Source organism: Pongo pygmaeus, chromosome 17 (genome assembly GCF_028885625.2).
Source record: "Pongo pygmaeus isolate AG05252 chromosome 17, NHGRI_mPonPyg2-v2.0_pri, whole genome shotgun sequence".
Lineage (NCBI taxonomy): Eukaryota > Metazoa > Chordata > Mammalia > Primates > Hominidae > Pongo > Pongo pygmaeus.
In genome coordinates this window covers 84142021-84168043 of record NC_072390.2, presented here as the reverse complement: position 1 = coordinate 84168043, position 26023 = coordinate 84142021, and the positions used below count along the sequence as shown (strand labels likewise).

General features: G+C 32.4%; 1 protein-coding gene across 18 annotated transcripts in view; it reads right to left on the bottom strand.

Moving 5' to 3' along the window:
* Positions 1 to 26023, bottom strand: part of CCDC102B (coiled-coil domain containing 102B) — a 372905-nt gene that overhangs the window by 48773 nt on the left and 298109 nt on the right. The gene's annotated exons all lie outside the window — the stretch shown is intronic.

Below are 26023 nucleotides of genomic sequence, written 5' to 3'. Positions count from 1 at the left end.
AGACATTATAGCACATCAAAATATTGAAGAGGGTGTAAGAAATTTTAGGTAATTTAACCAAACAGACACATATAATTAATAATAGTACAATCATCTAATCAAAATGTCAACCAACCTAAAATATCAATATAATAATATCTCATAGTACCAACAGTGATAGAAAATATTCAGAGATGCAGAAAACTTAATGTTTATTTTAGTAAGTAATCTATAATAGCAAAGTAACAATGCACACATGACCCAAATTAGTGAAATAATTACAACAAATATTGGCATATCTGTGTTAGAATAATATTCAAGAAACAAAATCACTTTGGAAAAAATGTATCTTACTATATAATGTTAATTTAATAAAAGCAAGCTCTGCAACTGCACACAGAGTAGGATCTTAATATTAAAATAAATACATGTTGTTTTCCTATGGCATTCATTTTTCTATCTCCAATGGAATACTCTAGATAGCTTTGTATCTTCAATTAGATATTCTAGGTCTAAAATCTAGAAAGTGACATTTTCGCGATGGAGATGACATATGGTTGCAACGTACTAAGCACAGGAAGCCCCCTGCTGCACTGTCTGAATGGTCCTTTAGTAACCAGTGATAAAAGGTGATAAAAATATGCGAGGGCTTTGCTAATGACAAGAGCAACTGATGAAAGAAAAAGATTAGTATTTAATAAAAAAGTGTAGCCTAATCAAACATCGAGCCACTTGATAATGTTTAAGATTTATGGATATGCATTTATGAAATATCTGAAGAAATAACTGACTCTATTTTCCATTGAAACAAGTTTTATATAATGCCTTTAATGCATATTTGTTAGGAATACAAAGATGACTTGGGGGAGAGTGTGTGTGTGTGAATGCTTGTGTATATTAATAAATATATAGAGACAGAATATGTAAATCAGTTTGTAAATGCTTTTATACACAAAAACACACTTGCATAGAGATGGATATGAAATATGTGACTGAATAGACATGGTTGGAAGGAAATACTGTAAAAAGTTAGTGGAAATTATCACTGGCAGGTAGGATTATGGGTGCTTTACATTTTTATCTTTATGTTTGTATAGTTCATCTTTTAAAGAAGGTATGTATATTTTTGGTCAAGGAATGTTAATATCAAAATTATGAGAATGATGGTAATATGTATTGGAGCACATTTTGGAAGGCATTTCTAAATCAAAGCAATACCAAAAGCCCTAAAATATTCATGTTTTATTCATTACGTATTGGAATGTATGAGAAATAATATCAGAAACACATAAAACATTTTGCACAAATATACTCCATTATGATCATGAAAAAGTCAAATTAACCTAAATGGTTACTGAAAATATTACGTTTAATTATAGTCTGCAGACATTAAAATGGAACATTCTGCAGACATTAAAATGTTTATTTGGATTTCATAGCGCCATTTTATGCTATTTAAGTTGATTAAAAATCCTCACAATACTATGCATAATTTATGACATTTCTTGCAAAAAAATTATTATATATAAAAACAAAAACAAAAATACCACAAAATGGTGATAGAGGTGGCTGTGATATTATTAATTATTCATTTTGTTGCTTAAACATTCTGATATTTTATAAATCTGTTTCAATCTCTTATAAAATTTGCAATAAAAAAATCAACATTTAATTTGAAGGATGTTTTAAAAGCAATGGAAAGTACCTGAGGTGTAATCAAGGCTTTTACAATCTCTCATCTCAAAGACCTAGGTGGGGTTATTGTGACCATTTAGTCTCACATAACAAGTTCCTCAATAGCCCCCAGTACTACAAATTAGACTCAGTACTCAAATTAACACAAAAAGCCTCATCCAATTTACTGTCTTCTCTCACCTTCTATCAGGGTGATCTGTTTTGTTATATTCTGAATTTTTCTATTTCTCTCTACAAAACGAGGCTGATTTGTTGTTGGCAGTGGTGTTTGTTCTATTATTTCTCTTCCCTCACGCCTTTGCTCATGTTCTTTCTTCTTTTGTTAACCTTCTCATAAATCACCTTAGGATGCTGATACAATGAAAATAATGACTCAGTGAGTCTAGGTAGGGCTCAAAATTTTTGCATTTCAACCAGTCTCCAGGTGATACTGATGCTGCTTGTCCTTGGAACATACTTGGAAGAGAAGTCAGTACAATTGCCCTGGCCTGACAGATGTGGCTTTCATTAGACACTTCATTCTACCTCTTGTTGACCTTTATCCTTGAACTTATAAAGCTAAATTATAATCAGCATTTTCTATTTCTGTCCCTCATAGACTGTGAGTCCCTTGATGTTGTTGCAACCATATATTCTAAATGTGATATACATGGGATGTGTGTGTGTATATGGATGTGTTCGTACATATGGATGTGTGTGTGTGTATACACATCCACGACATCCACAGTGGGGTGTCTTTATAATCTGTCCAGCTTGGAATTTGGTTATGGTAATTAGGAATGACGGCAAAAATTCAGCTAAGTATCTGTTCACAAATTCCCTGAATGAAGTTCATGCAATGCAGAAACTTTGCAAAGAGTAATGTGTATGTGTGTGTACATATGTATGTATGTGTGTGGGGGTGTGTGTGTATATATACACATATATAATATACAACATTCCTAGATTCATTGACATGCAGTGCACTGTCATATATCACCTGTTTTCCTCTATTTCATAACTTCAATCAAGGATGTGTACTGACTGTTCCTTCTTCCCAAAAACTTCCTTTAACAGATATCTGAATGATTCAGTTTATCATCTTTCATGTATTTACTCAAAGCTTAGGCCAAACACCATATTTAATACTGCCACCTGTACCCAATGTAGAAATTCTGATATTTTCTAAGAGTTATATGATCTATATTTTAATGGCCTCTGTTTCTCTCCTTTGCATTTCACAATGCAAATCCCATGCAGCAGGGGTATTCATTTTATTCACGCATGTTATTTCAAGAGCCTGGAATAGTGTTTGCTTGTTAAAAAAGAACAAATGAATACTGGATAGGCTAAAGCAACAGATGCCCTTCCACTGTTGTTAAAAGTCATTGCCAAGCAAGTAGGCGATAATTTGAAAATTTCTATATAAATAATTTCCTAAAGCTTAGGTATGCCACATGAATCTAATTCAATATTTACTTTGTGTACAGAATAATTCCTTTGTTCCTATTGCTACTCTGGTAAGGCCCCAGGTCTTCTTGCTAAAATCTGGGTAGATTCCCAAAAATTTAGATCTCAAGTAAAACACATTTAAACCACATCTTAGAATCACATCAAACTGACAATGTAACAAGGATTCGGCTATATTCTAAATCTTCATAATTTGGGGACAATGATTTCAGCTAAAAAGGTATTACAGTTATTAGAAAATAGTAATTTCTGTCATAAAAAAATAAAATATAACACATAGAAATGGCTACAAAAGCCTGTTAGATGCTGCAGATTGCAGCAAGTACATTCTACATCTTTTTATTGGTATATAAAACTTTATCTAAATCCCAATGGAAGCAGTTGATAACCAATTTTAATATATCTTTCCATTAGCAATAGAACAGGACCAACTCCTGCCATGGAACTTGAAGTGACAAGTTGAGCATCGGGGATTCTGGCAAGTGTTTTTGGCCAATCTGCTCCAATTCTGCTCCAGGGCATCCACAGTGGGGTGTCCTTATAATCTATCCAGCTTGGAATTTGATTAGGGTAATGAAGAATGATGGCAAAAATTCAGCTGAGTTCCTGTTCACAAATTCCCCAAATGCACCTCATGCAATGCAGAACCTTTACAAGAAATAAGCATCCATGGCAATTTGCCAGTTTTGAATCATTAATACAGAGTAAATTTTGCCCAGATATTTATAATTGGAAGTCAAATATTCTGGTCCACTTTATTAAGGACTATATGACAATGAACTCTCCATCTGGAAAAAAACCTCAGTAAAACCAATAAAGATATTTTACTAAGACTTCTTGGTGATCTCAGGTAGAAAGCAGTTGTCTTTTGAAAAAATTGCTATGTATATAGCATTTGTTACATGATTCTAAATATATTTCAATGTCAGAATCAATTCCAAGTCTTCCAATATCACATCTTTTTACTGCCTATATGGAAACTATTAGATTATTGTAATTTTGTGAATTCAAAAACTTATAATGTCCTCTAGTTTTGTAACCCATGATGATGATTCTGATTTTCAAGAATTACTTAGGTAGTGTACCTACTAACCTTCATTTTTCCCAACAAAAACCACTGAATTTCACAGGATTTTCACATTTTCATGGAACTGCTTACTAAATATTTCCCAAGTAACTTCCATTTAAATTAAGTAGCATTCTTGCCTACTGGATGATTGTTAAAATATTTAAGAAATATTATACAAGCTAATGTTGGATAAATGAATTGCTAAAATCATTTATTGAACTTTGAGATCTATAAACAATAATGTTTCTAATATGGTATACTAGTAATGCAATTGTTGTATGTATAGAGTTAATGAAATGAATATGAGGATATCTCACAGAAATACTCAATTTTTGAATTAAATTCTTTAGAGCAAAAGCTAAAACGCTTGCTTATAAATAAATTAGTATAATTGAGTAATTCTATATGGAATGACACAGGTTCAGATTTGAGAGATTTCCATTTTAAGGGTATGGCTTTTTCGCAAACAGGCTGGAGATAGTTTTCTCTAAGTGGACCATTACAGTGACTGAAATGATAAAAAGCTATATTCTCAATATTTTGAACCAATTATTTCCCAAAAGGAAACCAATTATTTCCCATATATATGTACATATACATATAAATATGTATGTGCATATATATATTTGTGTGTGTGTATATATATATACACATGCACAGCATCCACAGTGGGGTGTCCTTATTATATATATATATATATATATCATATATATATATCATATATATATAAAATATGATATATAATATTATAATATTATATATATATAGTATAGAACAATTTTACAAAAGAAGAATAAATTTGGATAACTCACATTTGTTAATTTCAGTACTTTTCAACAGAAAAGCTATAGTGCTCAAGACAATGTTTTACTGGCTTAAGCATAGACATATAGATCAATAGAATATATGTCCAAAGTTCAAAAAGAAAATCTTACATTTATGGTCAATTGCTTTTTGACATGAGTCATTAGGAAATCATAATCTTTTTAACAAATTGTTCTGGAATCTAGATATTGACAAAGAAAATAATGAAGTTGAACCTACACTTTATACCATTCCCCAAAGGTAACTCAGAAGAGATCATAGACCCAAATGTGAGAGCTAAAACTATAAAACCCTTAGAAGAATATATGAGAGTAAATCTTTATGACATTTGGTTTGAGCAACATACACAGCATCAAAAGCACAAGCAAAAGTAGAGAAAAAATAAACAAACTGGACTTAATCAGAAACTATTTAAAAGTCGTAAGCTTCAAATAACTCTATCAAGAAAGTGGAAAGACAATCCAATCCGCAGAAGGAGAGAAATAAGAGAAAATATTTCCAAATTGTATATCTGAGAAGGGACATGTATCCAAAATAATAATTTAAAAAACCGCAACTGAATTATAAAAAGACAAACCAATTTAGAAATAAGCAGAAGATGTGAATAAATTTTTTACAAAGAAAATATACAAATGGCCAGTTAGCACATATAAATGTACTCAACATCATTAAGCATTTGGAAATTTCAAATAAAAATCATAATATGATACCACTTCACACCAAAGGAGGATGGTCAGAGTAAAAAAGATGAACTCTAATAAATTTTGGTAAGAATGTGAAGAAATTGAAATCCTCTAACATTGCATGTGAAAATGTAAAATGATGGAACCATTTTGAAAAATAGTTTGACAGTTCCTTAAAAGTTAAACATAGAGTTACCATATGATTTCACAATCCAAAGGGAAAAAAAAAATACATCCACACAAAAATAATGCCAAAATACGTAAACAACCCAAATATCCATTAACTGATGAATGAACCATACAAAGACTGAAGCATTGATCCATGCTACAAGATGATGAACTTTGAAAACATTATGTTAAATAAAATAGGCCAGTCACAAAAGGTCACATATTCTATGAACCCATTTATATGAAGTGTCCAAAATCGGAAACTCTGTAAAGAGGGAAAGTAGATTCATAGTTGTCAAGAACTAGGACAACAGGAAAATGGGAATGGCTGCTAATGTGAAGAGGCTTCCCTTTTTGAGATGATGACACTTTTAAAATCACATTGTAGTGATTGTTACACAACATGATGATGATACTAATAACTATTGAATTGCACTGAACTCTTAAAATGGGCAAAATTTATGGTGTATTAATTATATTTTAATAAAGCTGTTAAAATAATTTAAAATAAGTATGACGCGCATTTTCAGTTGCCATAATTTTTGTATATTAAGCTGAAGGATTAAGTCTTGGGTTTCTACAAAGGAATTAAGCTAATTGAATATATCCAGTAAGTCCAAGGTTCTTAAGAATATCATCTTAAATAATTGTGTCACTTGAATCTATAACATTATAGTGTTTTATCTCTATATGATAAACTTCTAAAATCTTTAAAAATTGATAACTGGGCATAGATGTCTTAAAAAATCTAACAAGAATTGACATTGCTTTACAATGTATTAATCTAGATACTGTTGTATGATTATTGATACGTATATATAAAACATTCTAGTAAACACTTTATTGCAGCTCAGAGGTTTTTTTTTTTTCTTCTCTTGTCTGCTAAATAAATTAAACCAGCTTCACGACCAGTGAGAGTGAAGCACTTGACATCCTACAAAGCTGGTGCTTCTTAATAGATGCCTTGAGGGACTAACACTGAGCATTTTTTCAGAATACTATAGCAACTGCAGAATCAAAGCTATGATATCATGTGGCAAATTTGTAGCTGATAGAACACTTTAGCATCCCAGAGATCACCTGCGGTAGCAGTATTTCAAGTGTTTATGGTGTGCCACCTTGATAAGGGACATTTATCCAATGTTATCCAAATTAAAGACAACTATAGAGAATCTCTTTCTAAATTGTAGAATAGTCTCATCAAGATGTGTGATAAAATGTTAAGGACATGCTATTTATAACCAGAACCTCACAAGGGTTTTGATGTGGATTACAATTAAAATACACTTGGGGTTGCATGAACCTGAATAATATGCTAATTATTTGTACAGAGAATAACACTATTGTCTAACACCAAAGGAAGACAAAATATTGTCAAATAACATTAATTTTCATGACAACAGCACTTGTATCTGATCATCACATGATCTGCTTATTTCCCACTTGCCTCTTTGGGGATATAAATAGCAGAGAGCACTAATAAAGTTCCTAGGGAAATAACGATCCATCATTCACTATTTTATCTTTGCACAATTAATGCACAACAGATGTCTGCTTTCAGAAGGAAGCTTGTTAAGAGTACTGGGCTATGTGCCTCTTTGTCTGGACATTGGGATGAAATCCAGCATCAAAAAACTCAATGAAAGAAACGGAATTGACATTTTTTGTCCCAAGTTTCAATCTGTTATCACATACTATGAGACACCTGGCCTAATCTCCAAATATTACTGAATCTTAATATAAAAATCCAGTTATTCCTTCTTACCATTTTAACCAAAAGAAAAAAAAATGTAAAAAATATCAGTGACAGAAATGCAAAGATTAAATGTGACCAAAATTATAAAACTTTCTCAAAGGAATTTAAAGAACAAGAGAATTCAGAATGAACCTACTTGATTTTGCTTATTATAAAATGATTTGGTAACTCTTTTGCATGGCTTTGTACTCTGGGAATTCAGCCCAGTTATCATATTAAGACACCACCTGCCACACCATCGGCTGCCTACACAGGTGATAATCTACTAGTGAGCTAGAGAAATCTTCTTCCACAAAGGGGAGTGAAACCTTCATAGAACATAAGAAATAGCAGTTTTATTAAGAGCCCCAAGATCTTCATCCAAAAAAGTTTTGAAAAAAAAAATTAGTAACAAGCGTAGTATTTAAAGCCAGTAAATAATTGTGTTTAATTGATTAAAATTAAGGCTCCAGCTATTATTCAGATAAAAATTAGATACCCCAAATTTGAAGGAAAAATGCTGCTATATCAAAATAAATTCATGAAAAGAAGCAGACGGAAAAAAAAAAAAAAAGGTCTCCAGGAAGGTGCCTTGTAAGTAAGGAGAACACAAGGAATAATACAAAAAGATGTACAAATTATGTAAAAAGAAAATAAGTAACAGTTTTATGATTGGATTATAAACCAAATGACTAATGCTTAATTTCCCACAAAGGAAAGGGAGCACATTATATTTGATTATTATTTTTAAATTTAGAAGAGAACCCCTAAGTCTCTAAAAAGGACTACAATGCTCAGAAGAATAATATATAACACGATGATATGATTTCTTCTACAATATAAATATCCTTCCAATTCTAAAACGACAGATTACAATTTCTAAAATGACAAACACGGACATAGGAGAAATTATTTGACATGCAACCTCTTCTTTGTTAATGAAGCCCTTTAGGTGATGAGCACCTGAATGCATTTATATGGATTTCTCTGTTTGGACAGAAAATAAAAGAAACAAAACCTTAATTTCACGGAATTAAATTCAAACAGAAAATCTTACAAGGAAACATATACTGGGCAGGACATGGTGACTCACACTTGTAATCCCAGCACTTTGGGAGGCCAAGGCAGGCGGATCATGAGGTCAGGAGTTCGAGACCAACCTGGCCAATATGTTGAAACCCCATCTCTACTAAAAATACAAAAATGATCCGGGTGTGGTGGTGTACACCTGTAGTCCCAGCCACGCAGGAGGCTGAGGCAGAAGAATTGCTTGAATCCGGGAAGTGGAGGTTGCAGTGAGCCGAGATCACGCCACTGCACTCCAGCCTGGGTGACAGACTGTCTCCAAAAACAAAAACAAAAACCAAACATACTCATTTGTTAATGAGAAAATAAATACTAACATTTGAATACATAACCTATAAACATAATTATTGACCATATTCTTGTGGAAGTTCAAAGAACAAGAAAAGATTCCCAAAGTGCAAGGTTTCAAAAAATGTTTCTAAAATAAAAATGGACAACTTATTATTTGTTGAAGTATATTTAAGCTTCTGAGTTCTAATCTTCCTGCATGTTTCTACTATAATTTTCATTATTTTGTAACTGGGCCAATTGCCATATCTTTCCAGATGTTTCTCCACCAAGGCACTTTGATTAATTTCCTTTATAATATTGATGACTATTATCTGAAATAATCAGGATTTATATCAATAAGTGAACTGCTAAATATCAGAGAAAAAAGATTTGAACTGGCACATTAGGATAGGTTTGTAGATAGTACAGCAATTTAAAAAAATAATTAGGATAGATAGGACAGTAATTTTAAAAAATATTTTGTGTTACATATTTTCAAGGAAAAAATAAGTTTATGATCAATTTAGGTTTGTTGTTATCACTGTTAGGCTATTTTGAATAACAGCAAAGAAGTGTGAGGTACCTAATATGCAGTATTGAAATATAAAGAAAAAAATAATTTTTTCCACTAAATAATAAACAGAATAAAGCTGGCTCACTTTTGGTTGAATTGCAAGACATCACTTCTAATTATACAATCAGTGATATTTTGAAAAGTCAAAGGAAACTCAGTGCTGATAAAATAGACAGATAACTGATATTTAAAGCACATGCCTTAAAACAGAATCCCAATTCCATAAATATGGAAACTGAAGTGAAAATAGTAAGCAGTCTTTCAGTACTGTATATTTCAACATATTTCTTTGCTTCCTTCTTCTTTGAATATAATCATTGCCTGTGATTTGTGTTCCTGGAACCAACTTTAAACAATTTTACCTGCCCTTTTTAACCTATCAATACACAGTCAATAGAATGAAAAGGCAAATAACATCCTAAAGTGGTTACTAAAGTAGTTTTGACCTTATGAACCTCCAAAAATATCCTCTGGGACCTCCAGAGTTGAGAACTGCTTGTTTAAAGAATGTTTTCCCAGTGGAGTATTGGGAAGAGCTCATAACATGGTTAGTTTAGCAGTCATTTAGCTAAACGTCTCCTGAAGCTGTGTAAAAAAAATTCTCACATGTCTGACACATGCCTGATGGGATATAGTTTACACATAAATGAGGAAACACATCCTCCAACCTGATGCAGAAGGTAGGTTTTGTGTACTTAGAATGCCACATTAAAAAGTGTCCTTTAAAAGATGGTAGCATGGATTGCTGCTGTCCAAGTCATCTAATACCACCTGTAAATATTTTTGGAGATTTCTTCTGCTAACAGGGGACAAGTTCTGACACATTTGACCTGTTGATAAAAAACTGGATAGTGACGAATGAAAGAGATAATACATGTCTGTAAATGCATATATAAATTAATAAAATGGTAAATAAAATAAAAAAATTACTGAGTGGTATTGGGGGTTGAACAGGGCAATTATTCTTTCTTTACAACATATTCGTTTCATTCTCCATACTTAGACCATCAAGTGAACACATTCTATGTAGAGAGATGAATGTGAAACTTTATGCTTCTATATAGTGAGATAAACATCACACATAAACTTGGAGTTCCAATTTTCCCCAAATTTGAGGAAATATAAACTAATATAAATTAAAATCTTAAAATATTTTACCTTAACATGACCATGAACAATTTATGTAATAGAAAGGAAATTCTAGTTTTTTTTTTTTAAAAAAAGAGCTGTACACATCAAGGAATTATGATATAAATGAGCAATAAGGAATTAGCTGAGGACTACAATTCAGAATATTCTGGGCTGCTTGTTCACTCTTCTCTGTCACTCAGGAAACTTGGTGAAAAATTGTCATCACTGTAGGTCACCAGTTATTCTACTTTATATAAGACAACTCTCTCTATTGTATACCTAAATATGGAAATGCAATTATACTTCTCCTTTTGCATTTTGTGTGTGTGTGCGTGTGTCAAAGAAGCCCATATTCTGCAAACAGACAATATATTTATTTATCCACTTAGTACTTAAAAGGAAATGCAGTTTGGTAGTATAAATATTGATGTTAAGTGCTATAACACTGGAGATGTTTAGTTATATATATATTACATATATTTAATTACATATAATATGCAATATATATTTAATCATATATAATCATATTTAATCATATGTATTATATATTTAATATACAATACTAATTATTATATATTTAATATACAATACTAATTATATATTATATATTTAATATACAATACCAATTATATATTTAATATACAATACCAATTATATATTTAATATACAATACCAATTATATATTTAATATACAATACCAATTATATATTTAATATATAATACCAATTATATATTTAATATATAATACCAATTATATATCATATATTTAATATATAATACCAATTATATATCATATATTTAATATATAATACCAATTATATATCATATATTTAATATATAATACCAATTATATATCATATATTTAATATATAATACCAATTATATATCATATATTTAATATATAATACCAATTATATATCATATATTTAATATATAATACTAATTATATATATATATAAACATATATATACATTTTTTTTTTTGTAAGACAGAGTTTTGCTCTTGTCATCAAGGCTGGAGTGCAATGGCGCGATCTCGGCTCACTGCAACCTCTGCCTCCCAGGTTCAAGCGATTCTCCTGCCTCAGCCTCCCAAGTAGCTGGGGTTACAGGTGCCCACCAATATCCCAAGCTAACTTTTTGTATTTTTGTAGAGATGGGGTTTCACCATGTTGGCCAGGCTGGTCTCAACCTCCTGAGCTCAAGTAATCCACTTGCTTCGGCCTCCCAAAGTGCTGGGATTACAGGCGTGAATTATGTGAATTACACATAATTCCTTGATGTGTACAGCTCTTTTAATATATATATCTGGGCCAGGCGCAGTGGCTCACGCTTGCAATCCCAGCACTTTGGGAGGCCGTGGCAGGTGGATCACAAGGTCAGGAGATCGAGACCATCTTGGCTAATACAGTGAAATCCCGTCTCTACTAAAAATACAAAAAATTAGCCGGGCATGGTGGTGGGCGCCTGTAGTCCCAGCTACCTGGGAGGCTGAGGCAGGAGAATGGCGTGAACCTAGGGGGCGGAGCTTTCAGTGAGCCAAGATTGCGCCACTGCACTCCAGCCTGGGCAACAGAGCGAGACTCCAAAAAATATAAATATAAATATATATATATATATATTTATTTTAGTAAAAGTGGATAGGACTCTGCCCATGTGGACAGGCAAACCCAAATAGAAAATCAGAAATTTCTTATATTTTATCAGTAATGTAGGCAAAACATAAGGGTTCAAATTGTTCCATGTAGTTTAGTAGTCCCGATGATGGGAGTGTGTGATGAATATTCTGTACTCTGTGTTCTGCTTTTTAAAATTTTTTTATTTCTCAGTAAAATCAGAAAAATATTAACAGCTGAGAGTGTGGAGGGATGAGGGGAGATTACGGGTTTGGGGTAAGAAGTAGTGAAATAATTTAGAAGAGTTAATGCCGGGGCACTAAGAAGCCACTTGAAATGAGGGTGGTGAATGGAAGCAAGTCCTGCCACCACGGTGCTCGTTTTCCTATTGCCACCTGCAGCTGCAGCTGAAGCCAAGGACTGCACTTAACCAGAGATGGAGCTTTACAAGTATCTACAGAGGGTATGGGGGCCAGACATGGAGGAATATGCAATGAAGTGATTATAATATTAAAGCTACGATATTTACAATGCATAAGGAATGAAAATAGATATGGAAGTAGATCAATGACAGTGGAAGACGGTAGCATTAATAGACCATATAATATAATATATTATATAATATATTATATTTTAAAATACTGACATAAACCTATATAAGAACTATATAATGTTTACACAATATTTCAAAAATATTAATTGAACTTTCTTAAAATTATCAATTAGTGATGGTGGGAAAAAACAAATACTTAGACATTTCTACTGTAGAGAACATGCATTACATTCTTGTAATCATTATTCTGTTAATCTTTATTCAAACATAATTAGCCCAATTCGTATATATTTTTAAAGAACAAATTCAGGTATATTTATTCATCTTTAATCAAGAAAGCTATTTACTCACTTTTATCCCACATAAAAGAAAGACAGAACTTCTTTTTGAATATTTCTTGATAATTTGTGCTAACATAAATTATTTATGTATATATACATAAATTATAGTCTTACCTTTAGAGTCATTAAGTGTGAAATGCATCAAATTATAAAGTTTTAAATATGTCTAATTATGTATGGTTTATATTTTATTGTATGATATTTCAACTATAGGAGAGCTGCACAAATACTTATAGCTCTAGCATATGTATCTTTTTAAATTTCAAAAATTCTCCATTTTATTGTAATATAAGATTAAATAGCTCATCTAAGAATTCACAGCCTTAGAACTCTGAGTGTTGAAATATAAGTAATCATTACTTTTGTTTTAGAGGGGCCTCCAAAAATGATTTCACTTTCTACTTTAGGTAACCAAAATGTCTTGTAACAAAATGACTTGCCTGACAAACCTTCAAAAAGGACAGACTTCAAATATCACTGGTGTAACTAGTAATGTAATTTCATTTTTGAAAGTTAGAAAACATTTAAATCTAAAGATATAAGTCTGTCCTTGAACATAACTTTAATACCTCCAAAGAGTATTCCCCATTATTACTTTTTTTGTACAGGAAAATTTAGAGAAATAATTATATTTACTTCTCTAAACACAATAAAATGTCCTCTATTTTTTCTAAGTGGAACATTATTTCAAATAGTTGCTGTTGAAATCCATTATGATTTTGGCATAAAGATAATTGATTAAAGCAGAAAAAAAAATCACTGAGTGTTAAAAAGGTTCATCAGGAATTTGTAACACCACTGTTTTACCAATTATGCTTGGTAATCCAAATAGGAAGAAAATATGCTAAATAAAATGCTTTCTCTTTCAATGTTAATTTTCAAATAAGAGTAATTTATCATCAGTTTTATTATCATGGTGTAAATAATATGATAATATATAAAAAATAGGGGATATGTTTTTAATATATATTGCAACACTGACAATATGGTATGGTAGAACTCTTTCTCTCCCAGCTGTAACTATGGTCATATCATTTACTTACTTATGCCTCAAATTCCTGTAATTACAGTACCTAATTTCAAGATTGTGGTAAGGTTTAACTGTGATAAGAACATAATTATATTATTATTTATATTAATAAATTAGTATACTAGTAGCACTCAGCATTTATATGATTATAATAAAGATTAAATATTATATTATTACATTATTATTTGTTAAATTCTGAAATATTAAATACTGCTACATAATATAAGGTTACTAAACACTGTATATTAATAAAATGCTGAACATTCCACCCAAATCCTAGTTAGATCAATTATGTGTAATTTTTTATATTTTAAGAGATACTGTTTTTTTAGTTACCTTATTAAACGTTTCATTACCTCAACTGCACACATTTCAGTAGTTAAAATTATGTAATCTTACAGATCATTATTCACTTTACAGATGAGAAAAGTGTAGTCCACTGAAGCTAAATGATGAGCCCAAGATCACATAACTAGGAAATGCATTTGTCAGAGTTGACCTCCAAATCTGATTCCATTTCTGTATGTTGCTCAGTGTATGATACCTTGTGCACAATTTCAAAAGCTAGACTGAATTTATATTTTTCATTTGCCTTGTCTAACATTATTCAATTGCAGTCATGGATCAGAAAGACATTATTTTAAAAATATCTCCTGCTTTTCTATCTTTTTTTTAACTAAGCACGGATTTTAGGATCCTTGGCATTGCGATTGTCGATGTAATCTACTACACAGGAGAGCCCGCCATCTCTCACCCTCAAAGACAACAGTGAAACAAAGACCCTGTACCTTTCCCCCTTATGAATCTGGGTGAAAATTTCCCTGCAATATGGGGCCAGCAACAGGGTAAACATAAATTAAAATACATACACACAAAACAAAGGACATATTGTGCAAAAACATGTCTGTACAAATAGATACACAAAAACTGCCTTTAAACGGCTGCACATAGACAGAAGGTAATGGGAGTGGGGCATGAGGATAAAAGGGAATACATAAGTACATAAAAAGAATGTATTTGCATGGAACAATGAATGTGCCAAGAAGTAACTTGATACTGTGCCAAGATTAATTCAACCCTGGTCACCAAGAGCACTAAAAAGGAGGTAAAAAAGAAGGAAAAAAAATATATTGCTCTTTGCTGAGTAGTTGCAAATTTTTTCTAATATAATGAGATCTATGTAACTTCCATAATTTTTATACCTATTCATAAATTAATGAACAATAATACAACTGAATGAGAAGTAACAAATTATCTGACATTATTCAAAAGAAAAAATGTATATTGTGTGTATATATATATTTATATATAACTAATACACACACATATATATATGGCCCATATATATGTGTGTGTGTGTGTGTGCATGCATGTGTGTGTGTGTGTATTTTATATATATATATATATATATTTTTATATATATATATAGGTTAAAGGATAATGGGTCTAATAAATGCTGCCTAGAGTTACAGGGGAGACGAAGCTAACAAAAGACCATGGTCTAAGTCTTTCCATATAACCTGTCCTTAAAACATCTTTATTTTACTCAGGACATTTTCTACTCATACACAACTCAGAAAAGTTTTAGCTGCGAATAAGCCTTGCCTGATGGGTCTGGGTTTTCAATCAAGTTATGAAGAGGAGCAGAACTGCTAGACCATGGAGGTGGTTGGTAAAGTAAAGAACAAGAGCAAGGTAAAGAATGGCAGGAAGCAATAACGTACAAATCAGCCACACAAGGGAGACTGAAATTATTGGAATTGTTAGATTAAAAATAAATGGCAACTGGGTTGCTGGACATGTGTTCACTTTTGTCTATGATGTCTTCATTTCGGGCAGCACGACAGAGCTGGCAGTGCTAGAGGCACAGGCTGCTACCGTCCTTGCCCATTTACTCCAGTTGGGGTGTTAGACAATAAATAATTAAAAGGAATATTCCCAAATAGCCCTTGAGCATTTAAAGGAAAAGAAACACAACAAATTGTTTCTGCTGCATCCTGTGATAACGCCATCTTGCCATTTGTTACATTCAACTGTATATACTCAGGATTGAATACCTCTCACAACGTTAAAAAGCTCTCCTTTGGAAGAAATCATGCATATTCCAACACCTAATATAGAGGTTATGAAGTAATAAATATTACATGAACCGGCTGGTTTTTACAAATCAATTCGGTTCCTGGGTGTGTGGTGATCTCATTAGAAACTGTCACTGTCTGTGTCCCCATGTGAACCTGCAGATGGCTTCTTTATGATTTCTTTTTAATCTTATCTAAAACACTACATATTTTTCATAGATAAAAGTGAATTTTAGTCTATCACTATTCTCATAATCTTAAAATCAGCAGGGTGCAAATTAATGAGATTTAAGAGAAATAGATTTAGTGCTAGAAAAGGATGCTGTGTCCTTCCAAATAAAGAACTGTTTAAAAACCGGATATTAACTTAGATAATTAACGTTCTGTCAGTTTAAGCAAAACGTCTCTCACATTCATCATTGTGATGATGATATCAGAGTTTTGAAAAAATTCACCTTTGTGACACCAAAAGACATTAAAATGTGAAGCCAGAATTAGCTAAGCTATAACTGTAAGGTGATAATTGCTAAGTGTAAAGCCATACCAATAACGCGTTTAGCAAAACACTAACATTTTAAGTGAGAACTGAAGAACCTCAATACTATCTTGTATCTTATGTTTCCCATGTTTATTTTTCATTGTTTGAATTGATCTCAAATCTAGAAGATGTATTACACTAATTAATTTTGCATATAACAATGTTAACACATATAAACCATGATAAGAACCTCTTTTTGGTAGCAAGTCATTTTATTTTACTGGTACAATCTCTTGCCACAAATATGTGCATTTAAAGGATACCACAGTTACTAATTGGCATTTTGACTGTGACAACCTCTTTCATTAGACTGTCAGTTCTGACATTTGGCTAGATATTATCAGGTTGGTGCAAAAGTAATTGTGGTTTTTGCCATTGAAAGTAATAGCAAAAACCGCAAATACTTTTACACCAACCTAATAGAATCATTCCTGGCGCTATTTAAAAGCACCCATGCACAAGCCCCACCCATAGCAACTGCACCAAATTTTCTGGAGGTGGCACTTGACTATTACTATTTTTTAATCTTCCAAAATGATACTATAGTTCAGCCAGATTTTAATATCATTGTATTCGACTTTAACCCTTACGTCAAGAATATTTATCGCCATATTCTTCCACCAGAACAGTACAGTGCACCTAGCTCAATAAATCTTAGTTCAATGAAGATGACAATGGATTTCTTAAAGCATGAATGCATCTTGAAGTTAGGTGATTCTTCTTCCTCTTACTCAAAACAGAACTTTTATTTTAATTATTATAAAAGATGCTAAATCTCATCCTATGCAGTTTTGTGAATTATAAGCGTCTAGCAGCTAGGAGCTAGTTAAACCCATTTATGTATCTTTTAACACAAAGTAATTCACTAGATATTTTGAACACCCTCTTATTTATAGAAGCATATATTTTTACTAAAAACTACACAGAGAAAGCAAGTCAAGGGTAAGTACAAACTTTGCACCAGGGGAAAAAATTTCAACACACGAATTAATCCATGTGATATACCACATTAACAGAATGAAAGGTAAAAAATATATGATTTCGATAGATGCAGAAAATGCCTTTGACGAAGTTCAACACCTGTTTATGATAATAAGTCTAAATAAAATAGGTGCAGAAGAAACTTGCCCAAGCACAATAAGGGCCATTTATGAAAAACCTCATGATAAATAGTGAAAACTCAAAAAATTTCTTCCAAGATCTGTTATAATACAAGGATTCTCACTCTTGTCATTTCTGTTCTTAGCACTAGAAGTTTTAGCAAAAGCAATTGAGGCAAGAGAAAGAAATGAAAGCTGTCTAAATTGGAAAAGAAGTAAGTGTATCTCTGTTTTTAGATGACATGATGCAATATGTAAAAATCTCTACAGACACCACCAAAAACTTGTTGAAACTAATGAATGAATTCAGTAAAGTTTCTGGATACAAAAATCAACCTGCAAAAAACAGTTGTGTTTCTAGCACCAAAAATAAACTATCTGAAAAAGAAATTAAGTAAAAAACAATCCCACTAACAATAAGAAAATTATAATCCCATATTCAAAAACAATAAAATACTTAGGAATAAATTTAACCAAAAAGATGAAAGACTTGGACTTGGAAAACTATGACATTGATAAAAGAAATTGAAGAAGAGACAATTAAATAGAAAGATAGCTCATGTTCATGAAATGGAGGAATATTGTTTAAATATCCATACTGCCCAAAGCTATCTGCAGATTCAATACAATACCTATGAAAATTCCAATGATATTTTTCACAGAAATAGAAAAAAATGCTCAAAATATGTTTGGAACCATAAAAGATCTCAAAGTAGTCTTAAAAAGAAGAAATTTGGAGGCATCAAACTTCCTGATTTCTTATTAAAAACTGATAGTAAACAAAACAATATGGCATCAGCATAAAAATGAACACATATATGAATGGAATAGAGAAACCAGAAATAAACCCATCAATATATGGTCATCTAATTTTTGACAAGAGCACCAAAAATATACAGTGAGGAAATGACAGTTCCTTCAACAAGTAGTGTTGGGAAAGCTGGATATCCATATCTTGCACCATACATAAAAATAACCTCAGAATGGATTAGACTTGAAATGAGATCTGAAATTGTAAACTCCTAGAAGAAAACCTAGGGGAAAATTTCCTTGACATTATTCTTGGTAATAAATTTTTGAATATGATACCCAAAGCACAGGGAACAAAATCAAAAATAAACGAATTGGAACTGCATAAAACTAAAAAGCTTCTATACAGAAAAAAAAATGAAAAGGCAAACTAAAGATACAAATAAAAATTTTTCAAGCCATATAACTTATAAAGGGTTCATATTAAAATTTATTTTAAAATTCATACAGCTGAATAGCAAAAATATCCAAAAATAACTTGGTTAAAACATGGGCAGAATATGTGAATAGACATCTAACTAATATAAACAGTCAGGAGGTATTTGAAAAGGTGCTCAACATCACTAATCATCGGAGAAAGGCAAATTGTAATCACAGTGATACATGACCTCACACTTTTCAACATGGCTTTTATCAAAACGTCAGAAAATAACAAGTGCTGGCGAAGATGTAGAGAAAAGAAAACTCTTTTGTACTATTGGTGAGACTCTAAATTGGTATATCCATTATGGAGAACAGTATGAGGTTCCCCAAAAAATTTAAATTAAAAAATAGATCTACCATAGATCCTGCAATTTATGCATACTATACATATAGGTGCATGTATATATGGGCATATGTGTATACACACATTGTGTATATACGCAAGTGTGTGTATGTGAAATGAAATCAGTATCTGAAAGAGATACCTGCACTCCATGTTCATTGCAACATGTTCACAACGGCGAAGATAAGAAAACAACCTAAGTGTCCATTGTTGGATAAATGGAGAAATTGTGAGATACAGTCACACACAGAAAGGCATAAATTGTGAGATACACATACACAGAAACGGATAAGTTATGAGATACACACACACACACACACACACAGAAATATTTAGCCTTAAAAAGAAGGAAATTCTGCCATTTGTGACAAAATGGAATAACCTAGAGGATATTATGCTAAGTGAAATAAGCCAGATACAGAAAGACTAATGCAGTGTGATCCTGTTCATATGTAGAATCTGAAAATGTCAAATTCATAGAAGCAGCGAGTAGACAGGTGGTTACCCGGGGCAGGGGGCAGGGAAGGAATGAAGAGATGTTGGTCAAAGTTTCATTTATGTGGATGAATACGTTCTAAAGGTTGAAAGTACAGCATGGCAACTACAGTTAAGAACACTGTGTTGTATACCATAAATTTGCTTAGAGTAGATCTTAGGTGTTTTCATTATGAAAATAAATGTAACTGTGGAGAAGTGTATGCTAATTCATTTGACTGGTAATTAGTTTGCTATTCATGTGAAATCATCACATTATACATATTAAATATATATAATTTTTATTTATAAAGTTAAAATACAAAAATTAAAGGTAGGAAGAGATTTAAAAATAAATGTAATTTCCAATTTCATCCATGAAGTATAATAATAATAAATTAATAAATAAAAAAATAACATGCATAGAAAAATGTTGGCTTATCACAGTTTAAAAAAAATAAATAAATACAATAAATGTAATTACAATTCCTAAAAGTTAAAATTTTTAAAAAGAGCTCCACAAAAGAAAGAAACTGGCCTGGCAAGATGGTTCACACCTGTAATCCCAGCACTTTGGGAAGCTCGAGGCTGGTGGCTCACTTGAGCTCAGGAGTTCAAGACCAGCCTGGGCAACATGGAGAAACCCCATCTCCGCAGAAAAATACAAAAACAAAAAAAAATTAGCCAGGCATGGTGGCATGCACCTATAATCGCAGCTATTTGTGGGGCTGAGGTGGGAGGATTGCTTGAGCCTGGGAGGTTGAGGCTCAGTGAGCCAAGATCACTCCACTGCACTCCAGCTTGGGTGACAAAATGAGACCATGTCTCAAAAATAAACAAATAAGTAAATAAATAAATAATTAAAAAAGAAACTGGAACTAAAAGTACATCTTATTAATAACACAAAGTTGAGAGATTAAACCCTTTTTAATTTTATAAATAAATCTTTTGAGGTTTACTTTACTTTCATATTAGTTAAGATGCAGTTAATATTCTCCATTAGATACAGTCAATATTTCCACAATTTGACCTATCATTGAGAACCAAAGAAAATTGCTAATACGTACTGTAAATGTTAAGAGCCATATATATTTATATCATTTAGCTAAGAAATTCCGCTTAGAAAACTTTTTCCCGATGTAGAAAATAAGGTATGTACATAAAATAAGTTATGGCAGGGTTATATTGGGAAAAAATCCAATGACCTTCATCGAGAGAAGACTGACTGATTAAATAAATTTACACCCAAGGAAATACATATTACATTTCTTGAAATGCCAGCTATGAATACTACAAAACAATATAAAAACTGGTCATAGTGATTCATAAAGCAAAATGTAATATTATTTGCAACAGTGACTACAATTGTGTGTAAGATTACCTAGGCATTGGAAGTCCACACACTAAGGTAATATGTTACCATGGCAGGGTGATAGTTGACTTGATTTTTCCCCTTTATCTATTTTTGCATGATATTTCCTAATAAAATGTATAATATTCTTAGGAAAACTTTATCTCATCTGTCCTTTAGCCTTCCTGACACTAGTTCTGTAGTGTAGAGAGTCAAGTGTCATTGTAATTGCTTATGTTGCACTCATTGCCTCTTAGATACTAGAGACTTAACCTTGTGATTTCAGTTTAGGTTCCTTTTTCTAAAAGTTTTGCTTACTGCATTATTATACTTTTTATCAGGCTGATGTTTTGCATCACATTTATTAAAGTGGTCGGTTATTTTGATATTTTAATGTGGATGTATACATGAACCTGTGCTATGGTAATGAAATAACAATTAAATTGGCCGGGTACGGTGGCTCACACCTGTAATCCCAGCACTTTGGAAGGCTGAGGCGGGTGGATCACAAGGTCAGGAGATCGGACCATCCTGGCTAAGATGGTAAAACCCCGTCTCTACTAAAAAAAAAAAACAAAAAAACAAAAAAACAAAAAAACAAAAAAACAAAAATTTAGCCAGACATGGTGGTGGGCACCTGTAGTCTCAGCAACTCGAGAGGCTGAGGCAGGAAAATGGCGTGAACACAGGTGGCAGAGCTTGCAGTGAGCCAAGATCACACCACTGCACTCCAGCCTGGGTGACAGAGGGAGACTCCGTCTCAAAAATAAAAATAAAAATTTAAATTTAAAAAATTGCCATTATATAATGTAATATGTATTCAAAGAACTTTAGTAAAATGATGAAGGATGAATGTTCACCTTCTAACAAATATATTAGATACTTTTGTAAATTTGCTTAAAATAAGCAACTCATCCAAAAAAGAAATTCTTTGTTTATTTAATTAGATCCCAGATTTTTTCCTATGGCCCAAGTACATACTATTCTAGTCTCTCTACAGTACAGAGGACAATTATCTTATTTTCATTTATTTAAAATATGTTGACCTGTGGCAGTTGAAAACTTCCTATTTAACGGTTCCAGTTAAACACTAATTGCAAGCTGAAGAATTTGCTACTATTAAATTGAAAAGTTCAGCAATAAAACTGACAATTTTCTTTTCAAGGAGAAATCAAATTGAGGAGATGCTGATAGCTATTTAAAGTAAAATTTTATTTTCATGATTAAGATTTTTTTTCCCAACTATCCGAAACAGTGGTGACTTTTAATCAGAGAAAAACTGGTTACCTTACAACTGCAATCAAATAATACACATTAAAATACGCAAGTGAGTTCATGGTGCTTTGGGTCAGTCTTCTATGGTCATCAATTGATTTGATTAGAGGTACAGAAAATTATAAGGTTTTGTGTGTTAAACATATATTTCAACACACCTATCTCTAGACTTCAAATGTGAAATATACCCAGTTACTTCTCCCTGTGATACTACGATTCCTAAATTCTTTTGGAAAGCGGCACGCATTCCATTTGCCAAACAAGTTATTGGACCATGCCTCCATTCATGCTTGGGAAATGTATTCCTCCCACAGCAAAGAACAGCAAATTTATTTTTTCTCTTTCTCTCTTTCTCTTTCTCACAGACACTCTCTCTCTCTCTCTCTCTCTCTCTCATTCACATACAGCATAATGTAGGCCACTCACTTGGTCACAAACTGTGTTTCTCCCTTCTTCACTTGAAATTTTTTACTCCCTCACCAAGGTACCCAAGCAACGTTCCAAACACGGCATGAGCCTCAAAGTTCAATGACCCTATAGTTCTCTGGAATGCCTACAAATATTTTTAAAATGTAATCACTTATAGAAAGATTCAACAGGCTATTTTTTCCCTTCAAATAAATTTAGAATACACCAAAAAAAAACCTCGTGATTATCTCCACATCGAATCTCAGTATACATGTCTGTTCTTGCTCTAGAGATCTATGTACTAAATAAAGCAAGTACCACCCCGCCCCCCCAACATACACACATGCTTGCCCAATATACTATAGTGAAACTAGGACAGAAAAATTTCTATAAATGCTTCCACATAAAAAGTGGAAATAGAAAACATTTATGGAATCTACTTGGTAGATGTTGCAAGGGTACCTATAATGGCCATGGAAAATATTCCTGTATTTGGTCTGGGTTCTGCTCCCTGAGAATAGCTGCCTGGTCTATAGTTTCTATGTTCCTTAGCTCTACTCTCTACAAGGTCCTGCTAGTTTTATTAGATACTGTGGCCATATCTGAATTTGCCATTGGAGAATATTCTCTCACAGGGAGTTGAGAGCATGCTCAGCTGGCTTCATTCTCATGGAAGTTTGGAGGAACAAAGGATTATGTTAATCTTGAGAAATTAGTCTATTTCAGCCTAGACTAGAAGCTCACTTACCAGTATAATATCCATTAATGACTTAGTAATTTTTTTTCCTATTTGATTCCAATAAATTTCATAGGTCAATATTCACATCAGTAATACTTTTAGAAACATTTCTCTATCTTTGAGCTACTTACAGTTACCTTGAATTATAAGATGTTCTGGTAGAGTCACAATCTTATTCTCTTATCCCTAGACTATTTTTGTTCAGCATAAATAATTTACAGGAAACTAATAGATTCAGAGCTTTAGCATTAGGTTTGATGATTTGGTCCTTGCAACAAAGCTCAATTTTAGTAGGCATTTATTGTTCAAAAGCATCCTAATTTACATATTTTACTTTTTGAAATGGAAATCAGGTGGTCTTACAACTCATAATCAGGAAGTCACAGAACTACTTAAATTTCTATATTACCTTATATACCTCTTTGAAAACTTGATAATTCTTTTCTGAGTTCACTTTTTTTTAAGCATTTGCAAAATGCACCAATAGCAAACGAGTAATATTAGTTCATATGTTTTCACCTAAAAATCACAAGCTCATTCTGTAAATTACTGGCTTTCCAGTGTATTACAGGAAACTAATGTATCAAATGTTAGATTCCATCATTCTAGACTTCAATATATTTTCTTACCACCTACTTTTTATTTTATAAAGGTATTTCTTTTTTTATTTGAACAAATATATGGGGTGCAAGTGTAATTTTGGTACATGGATATATTGCACAGTGGTGAAGTCAGGACTTTCAGTATATCCTTCACCAGAATAATGGACATTTTACCCTTGAAGTAATTTCTTATCATTTACCCTCCTTCCTCCCCACCTTTCTGAGTCGTCATTGTCTGTCATTCCACTATCTCCATGTGCACACATTATTTATCTCCATCTTGTAAGTGAGAATATGTGGTATTTGTCTTCCTGTGTCTGAGTGCTTTCTGTTAAAAAAATGGCCTCCAGCTTCATCTATGTTGTTGCAAAAGGCATGATTTCATTCATGTTTGTAGGTGAATAGTATTCCGTTGTGCAAATAGATCATATTTTTAATCCACTCCTCCACTGATGGGCACAATCCATTGAAGTTGATTCTATATGGCTGCTATTGTGAATAGTGCTGTAATAAACATACAGGGGCAGGTATCTTTTTGATATAACGATTTTTTCCTCCTTTAGGTAGATATTCAGGAATAAGATTGCTGGATAAAATACTAGTTCCATTTTCAGTTCTTTGAAAAATCTGCATATTGTTTTCATTAGAGGTTGTTCTTGTATTGGAGCAATGTCATCTATTTTAATATTTGGGTTTTTAAGGACCATACCAGCTTCAACTAAGTTTTTGTTTTGTTTTGTTTTGTTTTGTTTGTAGCAACAAACAACTGCAAATCTCAGTGGCTTCCAACAATAAACATGACTTTCTACCCATATAGATTCCATTTTGGGTCAGCAAAGGCATGGCTTTATGTCCTCTTAATTTCAGGATCGCTGACAGAATCATGCATATTTTGGACACGGCGGCCTCAGGACGTGAGACATGACAGAAAAGATGTACATATAAAAAAAGAAACACACCAGAGCCCTGTGTTCACTCTCAAAGCTTCTAAAGGCGCTGGCATGCACAGCTCCTTCACATAAGGTACAGGCAAAGCAAATATCACATGACCAAACCTGACATTGATGATGTGGGAAATATAATCCTACATGGAGGAACAAATAATGTTACCCTCCTTAAGACCGCAGCTCATTATTTAAATTGCACAATTACACTGTGAATCAGATCTTCGGGAACTAGCACTTCATTAGTCCACGAACCCTAGAATAAATTATTTCCTTACCAATAATTTAGTCTCAGGTGATATCTTAAAGCCAATATTGACAAAATTAAAGATTTATTCACCATCATCATCACCACCCCACCCCTACAACAAATACTTGCATGTTAAAATTATTCACAAAATAATGACTAAAATAAAATAAAAAACCTAAAATCATGTTCTTGAGACTTCCTACTATATTCGCCTTCCAACTTACTCTTCCACCATCCAGCTCCACCACACATGAATATCATTAGAAAGTACGTATATATCTTCATAAAAAGAGACATAGCAAGGATGAAACGCCTGCCAAGAGCCACTAGCAAGCACAGAGGACAGTGTGTGAGCCTCATTTGTGGAATGATTGATTCTGTTTCCATATAATGTTATTAGAGAAGAAAATCCAGTTTGCTTGATTGGAATTGTTTTTACTAAAAACAAATTCTCAAAATGTGGAGTATGTTTGATTATTAAATTA